Source organism: Cucurbita moschata, unplaced genomic scaffold (assembly GCF_002738365.1).
Source record: "Cucurbita moschata cultivar Rifu unplaced genomic scaffold, Cmos_1.0 Cmo_Scf00084, whole genome shotgun sequence".
NCBI classification, from domain to species: Eukaryota; Viridiplantae; Streptophyta; class Magnoliopsida; order Cucurbitales; family Cucurbitaceae; genus Cucurbita; species Cucurbita moschata.
Genome location: NW_019268600.1, coordinates 497,360 through 507,947, shown reverse-complemented (window position 1 = coordinate 507,947; position 10,588 = coordinate 497,360). Strand labels below are relative to the sequence as shown.

General features: G+C 33.2%; 1 non-coding gene across 1 annotated transcript; it reads left to right on the top strand.

Annotated features, from left to right (window-relative positions):
- Positions 1-616: 616 nt before the first annotated feature.
- TRNAF-GAA lies at positions 617-689 on the top strand. The gene has a single exon. It is a non-coding gene; the product is annotated as a tRNA-Phe (tRNA).
- Positions 690-10,588: the final 9,899 nt, after the last annotated feature.

The following is a 10,588-nucleotide window of genomic DNA, read 5'->3' as shown; positions in this document are numbered from 1 at the left end:
GTGTTTGATCTCCACGTTCACCGCACCTAATTCTAGTTGCATAACTCTACTTTTCAATCTAAAATTAGTCATTATTCCTTTCTGAAATCTCAATGAATTATCCGAAATACCTAACGTGTTCTAGTTCACCGCACCTTATACAAGTTGGATAACTTGAATATCTTATTAAAAATTAGTGACTATTTCTATTTAAAAATTTCAATGAATTAGCGAAAATACCTTTACTCATGAATTTTCATTTTTAATGTTAGTGTGGATAGCTCAGTTGGGAGAGCGTTAGATTGAAGATCTGAAGGTCTCGTGCTCGATCCATGTTAACCACACATGGTTCACGTTGCACAATTTGACTATTCAATCTAAAATTAGTGATCATTTCTTTCTAAAATTTCAATTAATTGGCGGAAATATCTTTACTTAAAAACATTCATTTTTAATGTTAGCGAGGATACCTCTTTGGGGAGCGTCAGATTTAAGATTTGAAGGTCACTTGTTCAATCTCCACGTTCACCGCACCTGTTTCTATTTACATAACCTGACTATTTAATAAAAAATTAGTCATTATTTCTTTTGAATCAGCGAAAATATCTTTACTGATGAATTTTCATTTTTGATGATTGCGGGGATAGCTTAGTTGGGAGAGCGTCAGACTGAAGATTTGAAGGTCACGTGTTCAATCCACGTTCACCGCACTTGGTTCATGGCACCTTATAATTTAGTTGATTATTATTTCTTTTTAAAATATAATGAATTAGTGGAAATAGCTTTACTTATGAACTTTTATTTTTAATGTTAGCAGGGATAGTGATTATTATTTCTTTTTAAAATATAATGAATTAGTGGAAATAGCTTTACTTATGAACTTTTATTTTTAATGTTAGCAGGGATAGCTCAGTTGGGAGAGTGTTAAACTAAAGATTTGAAGGTCACGTGTTTAATCTCCATGTTCACCGCACTTGTTTCCATTCGCATAAGCTGACTATTCAATAAAAAAAATTAGTATGAATTAGCGTAAATACCTCATTGGTTGATTAAGTTGCATAACTTTATTCAATCTAAAATTAGTTGATTATATTTTAGATCTCATGAATTGTTTAGATCTTTGAATTGTTACAATGATTTAGGTTGTCAATAATTTTATAGACAAAGGAAATAAGAAAAAAAAAACTAAATAGAGATGGAAATACAGAATACTGTTAACCGATAAGAGAAAAAAAATGAAAGTAAAGATAAAAATGGAAGATTTGGAAGATTTGGAAGATTTGGAAGTAAGGATAGATTAACAAAATTGGCCAATAATATCTCCAAAATAATTACAGTAGAAGATGGAAGATGGAAGATGGAAGATGGAAGATGGAAGATGGAAGATGGAAGATGGAAGATGGAAGATTGAGAAAAGATTTTGTTGAACATAATTAAAAAAAAATAAAACAGGAAAGATCAGAGGGCAAGGAACTCCGTCAAATTTTGTCTAACAAGAAATGTCAGAATTTAAGAATGGCCAATGTAAATTAGAGAAATAATTTTATAAAGTTCAAACTTGAAACTGACGTCATGGGCATTGACTTGGAGTTCAATGGACTTTCATTAAGGATAACGACGGAATCGAACTTTCATTAAGGATATATTTGTGACGACAACTTAAGCTAACCAGGTAAGTGACCTTACTATCGGCATGGTTATATTTGATGTTGACATGTTCCTTGTGGTTCTGCACGTGTCATATATATATATTGATATGTGTGAATTGTCTATGGATCGATATANGGGTAGCTTGTTCTACGTCGTCTCAACTCTCGATTCCTTCATCAAGTTTACTCAACTTCTTCCTCTGAAGCTAGAGGAATCCTTAATTTGAAGGAAAAGAGATCGTAGATAGGAATTTTGACTCTTAGCCCCAATTTAATTTTGAAACCTATTTCCTTCAATTTGGCACGCTCTCGAGGTTATTTTTCTTCGTGGTCTTCTATGGAAGAATTCCTTGGAGGTGTGGAAACTGATTGAAATCATTCTTGCTCGACGAGTCATCATGTATCCTCGGATTGGATTTTCAAGTTTTTATTGAAGTTCTTCAATGACAGATTGAATTGGGGGAATGGTTTCTTGGCACTTTCAGCACTCTATTCCTTCATAGAACTTGTGGGTAATCTTGTTCAGAAACTGTAGGAATAAGTTTGAAGAGAAATGGTGGAGGATGGCTCTCGAATTTGGAAGAAATCTGAGAGTAGGAGACCCATAATCTAAACGCTTATTGCCTTTAATTGACGGATCGACCTTTCTCGATTCTTATTTCGTATTGTTGCTCCTACTTCCGACCTTATAGGAGGAGCTTAAACTGACATTGAGAGCTCCAGAATCATCGTTATTTAGAGATCGAACTTTCTGGATAATTTTTTGGAGATATCAACTCCAATCATAGCCTTACCGACCTCGGCTTTGAATACTAGTCGTTGGATGTGATGACCGTGCGTGTTCGTTTTAGATCATATCAAATTTTGGAGGAGATCCGACAGTTGAGATTTTAGTAAGAAATATTTTGCTCGGATGGTCACGGTAGATGCTTTGATTCAAATTAGAGTGGCATTTCTGTAATTATCCATTCTTCCAGGGGTATTTTGGTAATTTGCCACTTTTTAAATATTTTATTATTATTTTCTCAAAAAATCCATAATTTTTCTACAAATTTCTCTTCGCTTTTTTATCATTTTCCCCTTTTTTTGAATCTTGAGATTCCTTCTAGATAAGGAATTACAAATCCGGAAAGATTCTTGATAATTGATAAAATGACTTTTTTGCCCTTTTGATTTACTTTTTCCTTTCCAATCCTTTTCAAAAGGCCTTCAACTCCTTGAAATCACTTGTTATTCAACTCCTTGAAATCACTTGTTAGGGTACACCAGTGACTTGACTAAGTCCTTTGTTCTTGCTTAATCCTTTAATTTTTTTCCTTTCTATCCTTTGGGTCTTTCACGAGTGACTTATTCTTATGGGAGATAATTTCCTTCATTTTTGGGTGTTACATATACATACTCGTTACAAACACAAAATAAGAAGCAGACTCAAAAGAAGAACAAAAAATACTAGATTAAAAACAGAGGTTAGTCCATGGCCCACACTCCAAAGGTCGCTCTCATCCATGACCAACTCTTAGTTACTTGAAAAAAAATGATAAACATGGAGTGAGTAGAACTTAGTAAGTAGCATACTAGTAGGTTCTTAATCGCGACCTTAAGCTAGGATATTACTTCTTGTTATGTTTTCAGGATCTTATACTAATCTTGAAAACCTTCCCCTAGAATAACCTTCAATTTTCTCCCCATGAACACAATTTTCTCCCCATCTCTCTTTTTTTTAAACACTTTTGAAAGTTAAAGAGTAGTTTTGAAGCTTTTTTTTTTTTTTTTTTTTTGAAAATTCAACCGTATTTTTTTTTATAAAAAAATTATGAGTATTTTTTTTTAGATAAAGTGCAAAGTTCAATGGTATTATTATTAATTTAGATTATAATTAAAAAAAATACAAATTTTTGTGGATTAAGTTAATATTAATTTTATTAAAATACATAACACCACATCAAAATTAATTTATTCGGACTAAAATTAAAACTAAAAAATCAATTTATTTTAAACTAAAAAATTAATTTATTTTAAAACTAAAAAGTATTTAAGGATTTTATTTCTTAGACCTATCTTTCTAAATTATGGATTTTATTTCTCTATACTTAAAAGCACAAAATTGAAGTTGTTAGTTAGTCAATTATAATATTTGACAGGCTAGTTTTTAAACTACTTTAAATGGGTGTAAAGAAAGCATGGGAATAACTTAGTGTCACTAATCTGACACGTGTTGAGCATGTACTGAACACTTGTTAATACAATGGATACATTACAAATTTATAATCCATCGTATCAGACACTTGACTTTGAATATATTTTGAGAGTGAAACGTACATTAAGCTTTTTTGAAGTATACAAATATATAAACTTATTTATATGAATTTATCTCTAATATAAAATTGATAATTTTTTTGACATAATTCTTTTTAATTAACGTATCATTGTCACATCAGTGTTCAAGTTTTTTAAGAATGACATGTTACTGTTACGAACAGAAAAAGAAAACTGTAAAGATCCTAAGAATTGGGAGAAATCTCTCATCCAATTGAAGAACGACTAAATCAAATCTAATTCAAATAACTAGATCAAATCTAATCCAAATAACTCAATCAAATCTAATCCTAACAATCCCTCCCTTAAATTGAACACGAATAGTAATCAGTTTATATCTACGACTTCATACAAAACTTCCACCAGGTAACTACATCAATTCTCATGTGCCATTTCTGTTTATTTCTCCAGATCCATGGCTTACCTCCATTTCTCACTCTTCAATGCTTCTTAAAAGTTTACAAAGTTTGCAGGTTCAATAGGGGTAAACATGGCTGAGCTTCATCATCTTCTTTACAAAAAAACTTCTCCTATTGCATAGTTTCTCATCCAGACTGGTGGTCTCTTATTCCTCGCCTTATTCGAGCTAGGAGAGCTTACTTCAGCCAAAGAGCCAGATGAAATATTTTTCTCTGCAGTATTTCATCTGCTGCTTCTGTATAATTATTTTCATCTGACGCTTCTATATCATTATTTTCATCTACCGCTTCTATATCATTATTTTCATCTGCCGCTTCTATATCGTTATTTTAATTTGCAGCTTATATATCATAGAGTCTGTAAGCTTTTGACTATTCACTAACTCCGAGCAAAACATAACTCAAACTCTTATCATCTAGCCTAGTTCTCTGAGCTGCCTCCTCTTTTTGTCTCTGAATCAACTGGAGCTCACAATATTGTTCTTCTTCCTTCGGCTACAGCTCCAGAACTAATCGTCGCTGTGCTTTTTCTACCCTTCTTCTATTTTCTTCCAGCATTTTATCTAGCTTTTCTCTCTCTTTTCGTGCTTGTTTTTCTTTTTGTCTTGTAGCAGTAAGAGCGGCTTCTTTCTCTTTCTCAAGCCTTTCTTCAACTTCTTCTGAATTAATTAGTTCTTCCATCCTCCTAGCTGCATCTTCTTCTAACTTCTTCAACTCTGCTTCACGCCTTTTCTTCTCTTCTTCCTCTTTCTTAAGCTTCTCTATGGAATGATTCCGATCAGTGGATGCACAACTAGGACTAGAACTGAAGGATTTGGGGAAAGGAGATAACGAGGAAGACCTACTTCTGCGTTGGCGGCTGAGGGAACTTGAACGGCTGCTTCTCCTGGAATGGGTAGTGGAATGATAGGGGGAAGGACTTGGGTCCCTTCTGCTTCTCTGACTATGGCGATAAGAATTGGAGCGGTGAGTTTATGACAGAGACCTTGAACCACTTCTCCCCATAAGTTTCAATTGAGTTTGAGTGGCTGCTACAAGCTGAGATATAGCATGCAATACGAACATTCGATTCAAAGACATCTTTGTCTCCATGATTAAGTCTCTCTCAGGATGAAACACCTTGCACGTTCCATTTTGAAACAAAAAGGTAACCTCTTTGCTTGCAATTTACCACTACTCAACAAATTGTTCCTCAGGTCTGGCACATAGAACACTCCTGTTATTATCATTATGATTCCATTCACTTCCAGCTGTAAATTACCCTTTCCGGTTACAACCATGCTTGAAGTTCCCAATGAAAATGTCCTAGCTTGTGACAGTTATAGCACTCCACTATGGCCTTGTTGAAGGTTTGTCTGACTTGTCCCCTTCCTCTGCCTCTAAAGCTTCCACGACCTTGACTCCTTCCTCCAGCAGACTGCACAAGTAGACTCTCTATCGACATACTTTTATTATGACACACTTAGAAGATTGTTGCTTCTAGTTTTAACTAGTTTAGGGCATGGCTCTGATACCAAATTGTTAGGAACAGAAAAAGAAAATTGGAAAGATCAGAAGAATTGGGAGAAATCTCTCATCCAATTGAAGAATGACTAAATCAAATCTAATTCAAATAACTAGATCAAATATAATCCAAATAACTCAATCAAATCTAATCCTAACAGTTACCATATCATTTTGGTATCATATTTTTATTTTTCTGACTCTGAGATATTTTGCTTTTATAAATAGATATCTTCATGAAAATAAGTTTAATTTATGTTGAGATGGAGAATAAAAATTTACACTTAAAGGACGTTGATACTTGGGACTTTGATTCCTCTTAGTGTGAAGCTTGCATCTTGTAATTACTTGGGTAAAGAATGTGTTTCACTTAAAATTCACTCAAGAGAAAATAATCAAATAACGAACCATATTTGAGAGAGGATAACTGTTTTTTTTTTTTTTTTTTTTAATCTTTGGGAAACAAGAAAGAATAAAAATTAAAACATGGCATGAATGACATCTTCTTGAATCTTTGATTTGTTCTCCTAAATGTATATAAAAAAAATCTTATATATTTTTAGATATAATTTAAGATTACTTATTTAATAAAACTCCATCCAAACTTCTACTCATAAATTTAATTATTATTTGTATACAATTGTTAATATGTAAGAAAATACACGTACAAAATGTTTATACTATTGGTAGTACACTAGTCTTGGTTGTTTGATTAAAACAATGCAACCATTGTCCAAACTAATGAATTTGATTAGAAGCTATCTCCTAATAGAGGGAGGCTCAATTACACTTTGTTGTAAGATTTGACCCTATCAATTTGAATAGCGTTCTCCAACTATAAATATTGAACTCTAAAGTATTCACGAGCAAAGTAAGTTTGTTTAAACTATCTATAAAAGTGTTCCAAAGTGAGTCATGGAGAAGATTTGCCTTAAAATCTAGTTCCAATTAAGGATGTCAATGATGAAGAAGTGCAAGCTGTTGGAAGGTTTGCCGTGAAAAATTTCAGAGGTGGTAGATATAATTTAATCTACAAGCGTGTGGAGAATGGTCTTTTCAGTCCCATATAGGCTTTGACCCCAAATTTTATATTATTGTGATAGAAGCTATTGGTCAGATATTGCAATTGTGAAGAAGTTACGTCATATGCATGGGACGCTACCGCCATCCTATAAGCTCTTATCTTTTGAGGAATTCATCAAATTCCCTCTCTACAAGTAGTATAAGCTCTTATCGATTTCTTTCTCTCCATAAGTAGCAGTATAACTACTAGATTGCTTTCTTTACTTAAATAAGTCCTCTCTTTATGTGCTTGTTAGATTGTAGCAGTATAACTACTAGTATATGATCCCTGTACCTCTACATCTGAGCTACATCCCCTCAATTTTGTACCTCTACATCTGAGCTACATCCCCTTTTGTACCTCTACATCTGAGCTACATCCCCTCAATTTTTGCATCACAAAACCCTAAATTTCCCGTCATCTTTAATAGTGAAAATGAGTATTGCTACATCTGAGCTACATCCCCTTTTGTACCTCTACATCTGAGCTACATCCCCTCAATTTTTGCATCACAAAACCCTAAATTTCCCGTCATCTTTAATAGTGAAAATGAGTATTGCTACCCAACATGTCATGAATAGGGAAAAATTGAAAAGAAATAATATATTTAATAAAAAATAGTTTTATTTTTGGAGATGCAGGGTATCGATCCCCGTACCTCTCGCATGCAAAGCAAGCGCTCTACCATCAGAGCTACATCCCCATTATTTTTACATTATAAAACCCTAAATGTCCCATCATCAATAATAGTGAAAATAAAAAAATATCAAAATATTAATAACAAATAGTTTGGTTTGGTGATGCGGGGCATCAATAATTGTGAAAATAAAAAAATATAATAACAAATTAAATACTTTCTTTTGGAGAGGCGGGTTATCAATCCCCGTACAACTCGCATGCAAAGCGAGCTCTACCATCTAAGCTATATCTCTACAATTTTTACGTCACGAAACCCTAAGCGTCTCGTCATGAATAATAGTGAAAAAATAGTAATAACGAATAGTTTCTTTTGGAGATGCGAGGTATCGATCCCCGTATCTCTCCCATGCTACATTCGCACTCCCATGCTACATTCCCACGATTTTACATAAAAAAAACTCTAAACTTCCCATCATCAATGATATGAAAATGAAAAACTATCCCCGCTCATTATGTCGTAAATAAGGAAAAATTTAAAAGAACTAATATACTTAGTAATCGTTTCCTTTGTTGATGCATGGTATCGATCCAGTACTTCTCACATGGGATGCAAATGCTCAACCATCTAAGCTATATCCTCAAGATTCTTACATCACAAAATCCTAAACATCTCGTCATCAACAATAGTGAAAATAAAAAAAATAACGCTATTCATTATGTCATAAATAAAGAAAAATTGAATAGAAATAAAATAGTAATAACGAATAGTTTCTTTTGGAGGTATGGGGTAACGATCCGATCCTCGTACCACTCACATACTAAGCAAGCAATCTACCATCTAAGCTACATTCCCACAATACTTATATCAGAAAACCCTAAATGTCCCATCATCAAGTGAAAATGAAAAAATATCTTCGCTAATTATGTCATAAATAAGGAAAAATTGAATAGAAATAAAATAGTAATAACGAATAGTTTCTTTTGGAGGTATGGGGTAACGATCCGATCCTCGTACCACTCACATACTAAGCAAGCAATCTACCATCTAAGCTACATTCCCACAATACTTATATCAGAAAACCCTAAATGTCCCATCATCAAGTGAAAATGAAAAAATATCTTCGCTAATTATGTCATAAATAAGGAAAGGTTGAATAGAAGTAAAATATTAATAACAAATAGTTTCTTTTGGAGATGCGGGATATCCCCTTACCTCTCGCATGCTAAATGAGCTCTACCATCTAAGCTACATCCCCACAATTCTTGCATCATAAAACCCTAAATTTCCAATCATAAGCTACATCCCCACAATTGTTGCATCATAAAACCCTAAATTTTCCATTGTCAATAATATTGAAAATGAAGAAAATCTAGAGATCCAGGGTATCGATCCCCATACCTCTCGCATGCAAAGCGAGTGCTCCACCATCTAAGCTATATCCCCAAAATTCTTATGTCACAAAGCCCTAAACATTTCGTCATCAGTAATAGTAAAAATGAAAAACTATCTCGGCTCATTATGTCCTAAATAAGAAAAAATTGAAAAAAAAAATATATTTAGTAATCGATTCAATCAGAGATGCAAGGTATTGATCCCCGTACTTTCCACATGGAAATGAACGCTCTACCATTTGAACTACATCCCTACAATTCTTACATCAAAAAACCCTAAATGTTCCTTCATCAATAATTGTGAAAATGAAAAAGTATCTCTGCATATTATGTCATAAATAAGGAAATATTGAATAGAAATAAAATATTAATAATAAATAGTTTCTTTTGGAGATGGGAGGTATCGATCCTCGTACCTCTCGCATGCTAAGCGAAGCTACATCCCCACAATTCTTGCATCACAAAACCCTAAATTTTTCATCATCAATAATAGTGAAAATGAAGAAATATCGCTACTTAACCTGTCATGAATAAGGAAAAATTGAAAAGAAATAATTTTCAATAATATATTTAATAACATAGTTTTATTTTGGAGATGCGTGGTATCTATCCCCGTACCTCTCGCATGCAAAGAAAGCGGTCTACCATTTGAGCTACATCCCCACGATTCTCATGTTACAAAATCCTAAACGTCTCGTCATCAATAATAGTGACATGAAAAACTATCCCTACTCATTATGTCGTAAATAAGAAAAAATTGAAAAGAAATAATATATTTAGTGATCGATTCATTTGGAGATGCAAGGTATCAACTCTGTACTTTCCACATCAGAAGTGAGCGCTCTACTATCTGAATTACATCCCCACGATTCTTACATCAGAAAACCCTAAACCTCCCGTCATCAGTAATTGTGAAAATGAAAAATATCTCCGCTCATTATTTCATAAATAAGGAAAGATGGAATCTCATTATTTCATAAGTTTAGTGATCGATTCATTTGGAGATGCAAGGTATCGATCTCCGTACTTTCCACATTGGAAGAGAGCGCTCTACCATCTAAGCTACATCCCCACGATTCTTACATTAAAAAATCCAAAAATCCTAAACCTCTCGTTATCAGTAATTGTGAAAATGAAAAATATCTCCGCTCATTATTTCATAAATAAGGAAAGATATAATAAAAATAAAATATTAATAACATAGTTTACATATGTGTCACTTGTGTTATTTTAATGTATTTATTTACTCATCATCAGTAATTGTGAAAATGAAAAATATCTCGGCTCATTATTTCATAAATAAGGAAAGATATAATAGAAATAAAATATTAATTACATAGTTTATGTATGTGTCACTTGTGTTATTTTAATGTATTTATTTACTTGGTAAATGTCTTTCATACACTAGACCAAATGCCCTTGTTATACCACTTGAAATGTATGTATGAAGCCTTGGGATGGGAGGATGTTAAGAAGGACTATGAGTATAAAATGTCGAATATGAAGTTAGGTTGATTTCACACCCCCAGTGAGAATCATACCACTAAACCAAATGCCTTTTCTTGAACACCTAATATTTTTAGCTTCTACTCAAATATATTTTTCTCTTAGTAGTTGGAGGGCTATAA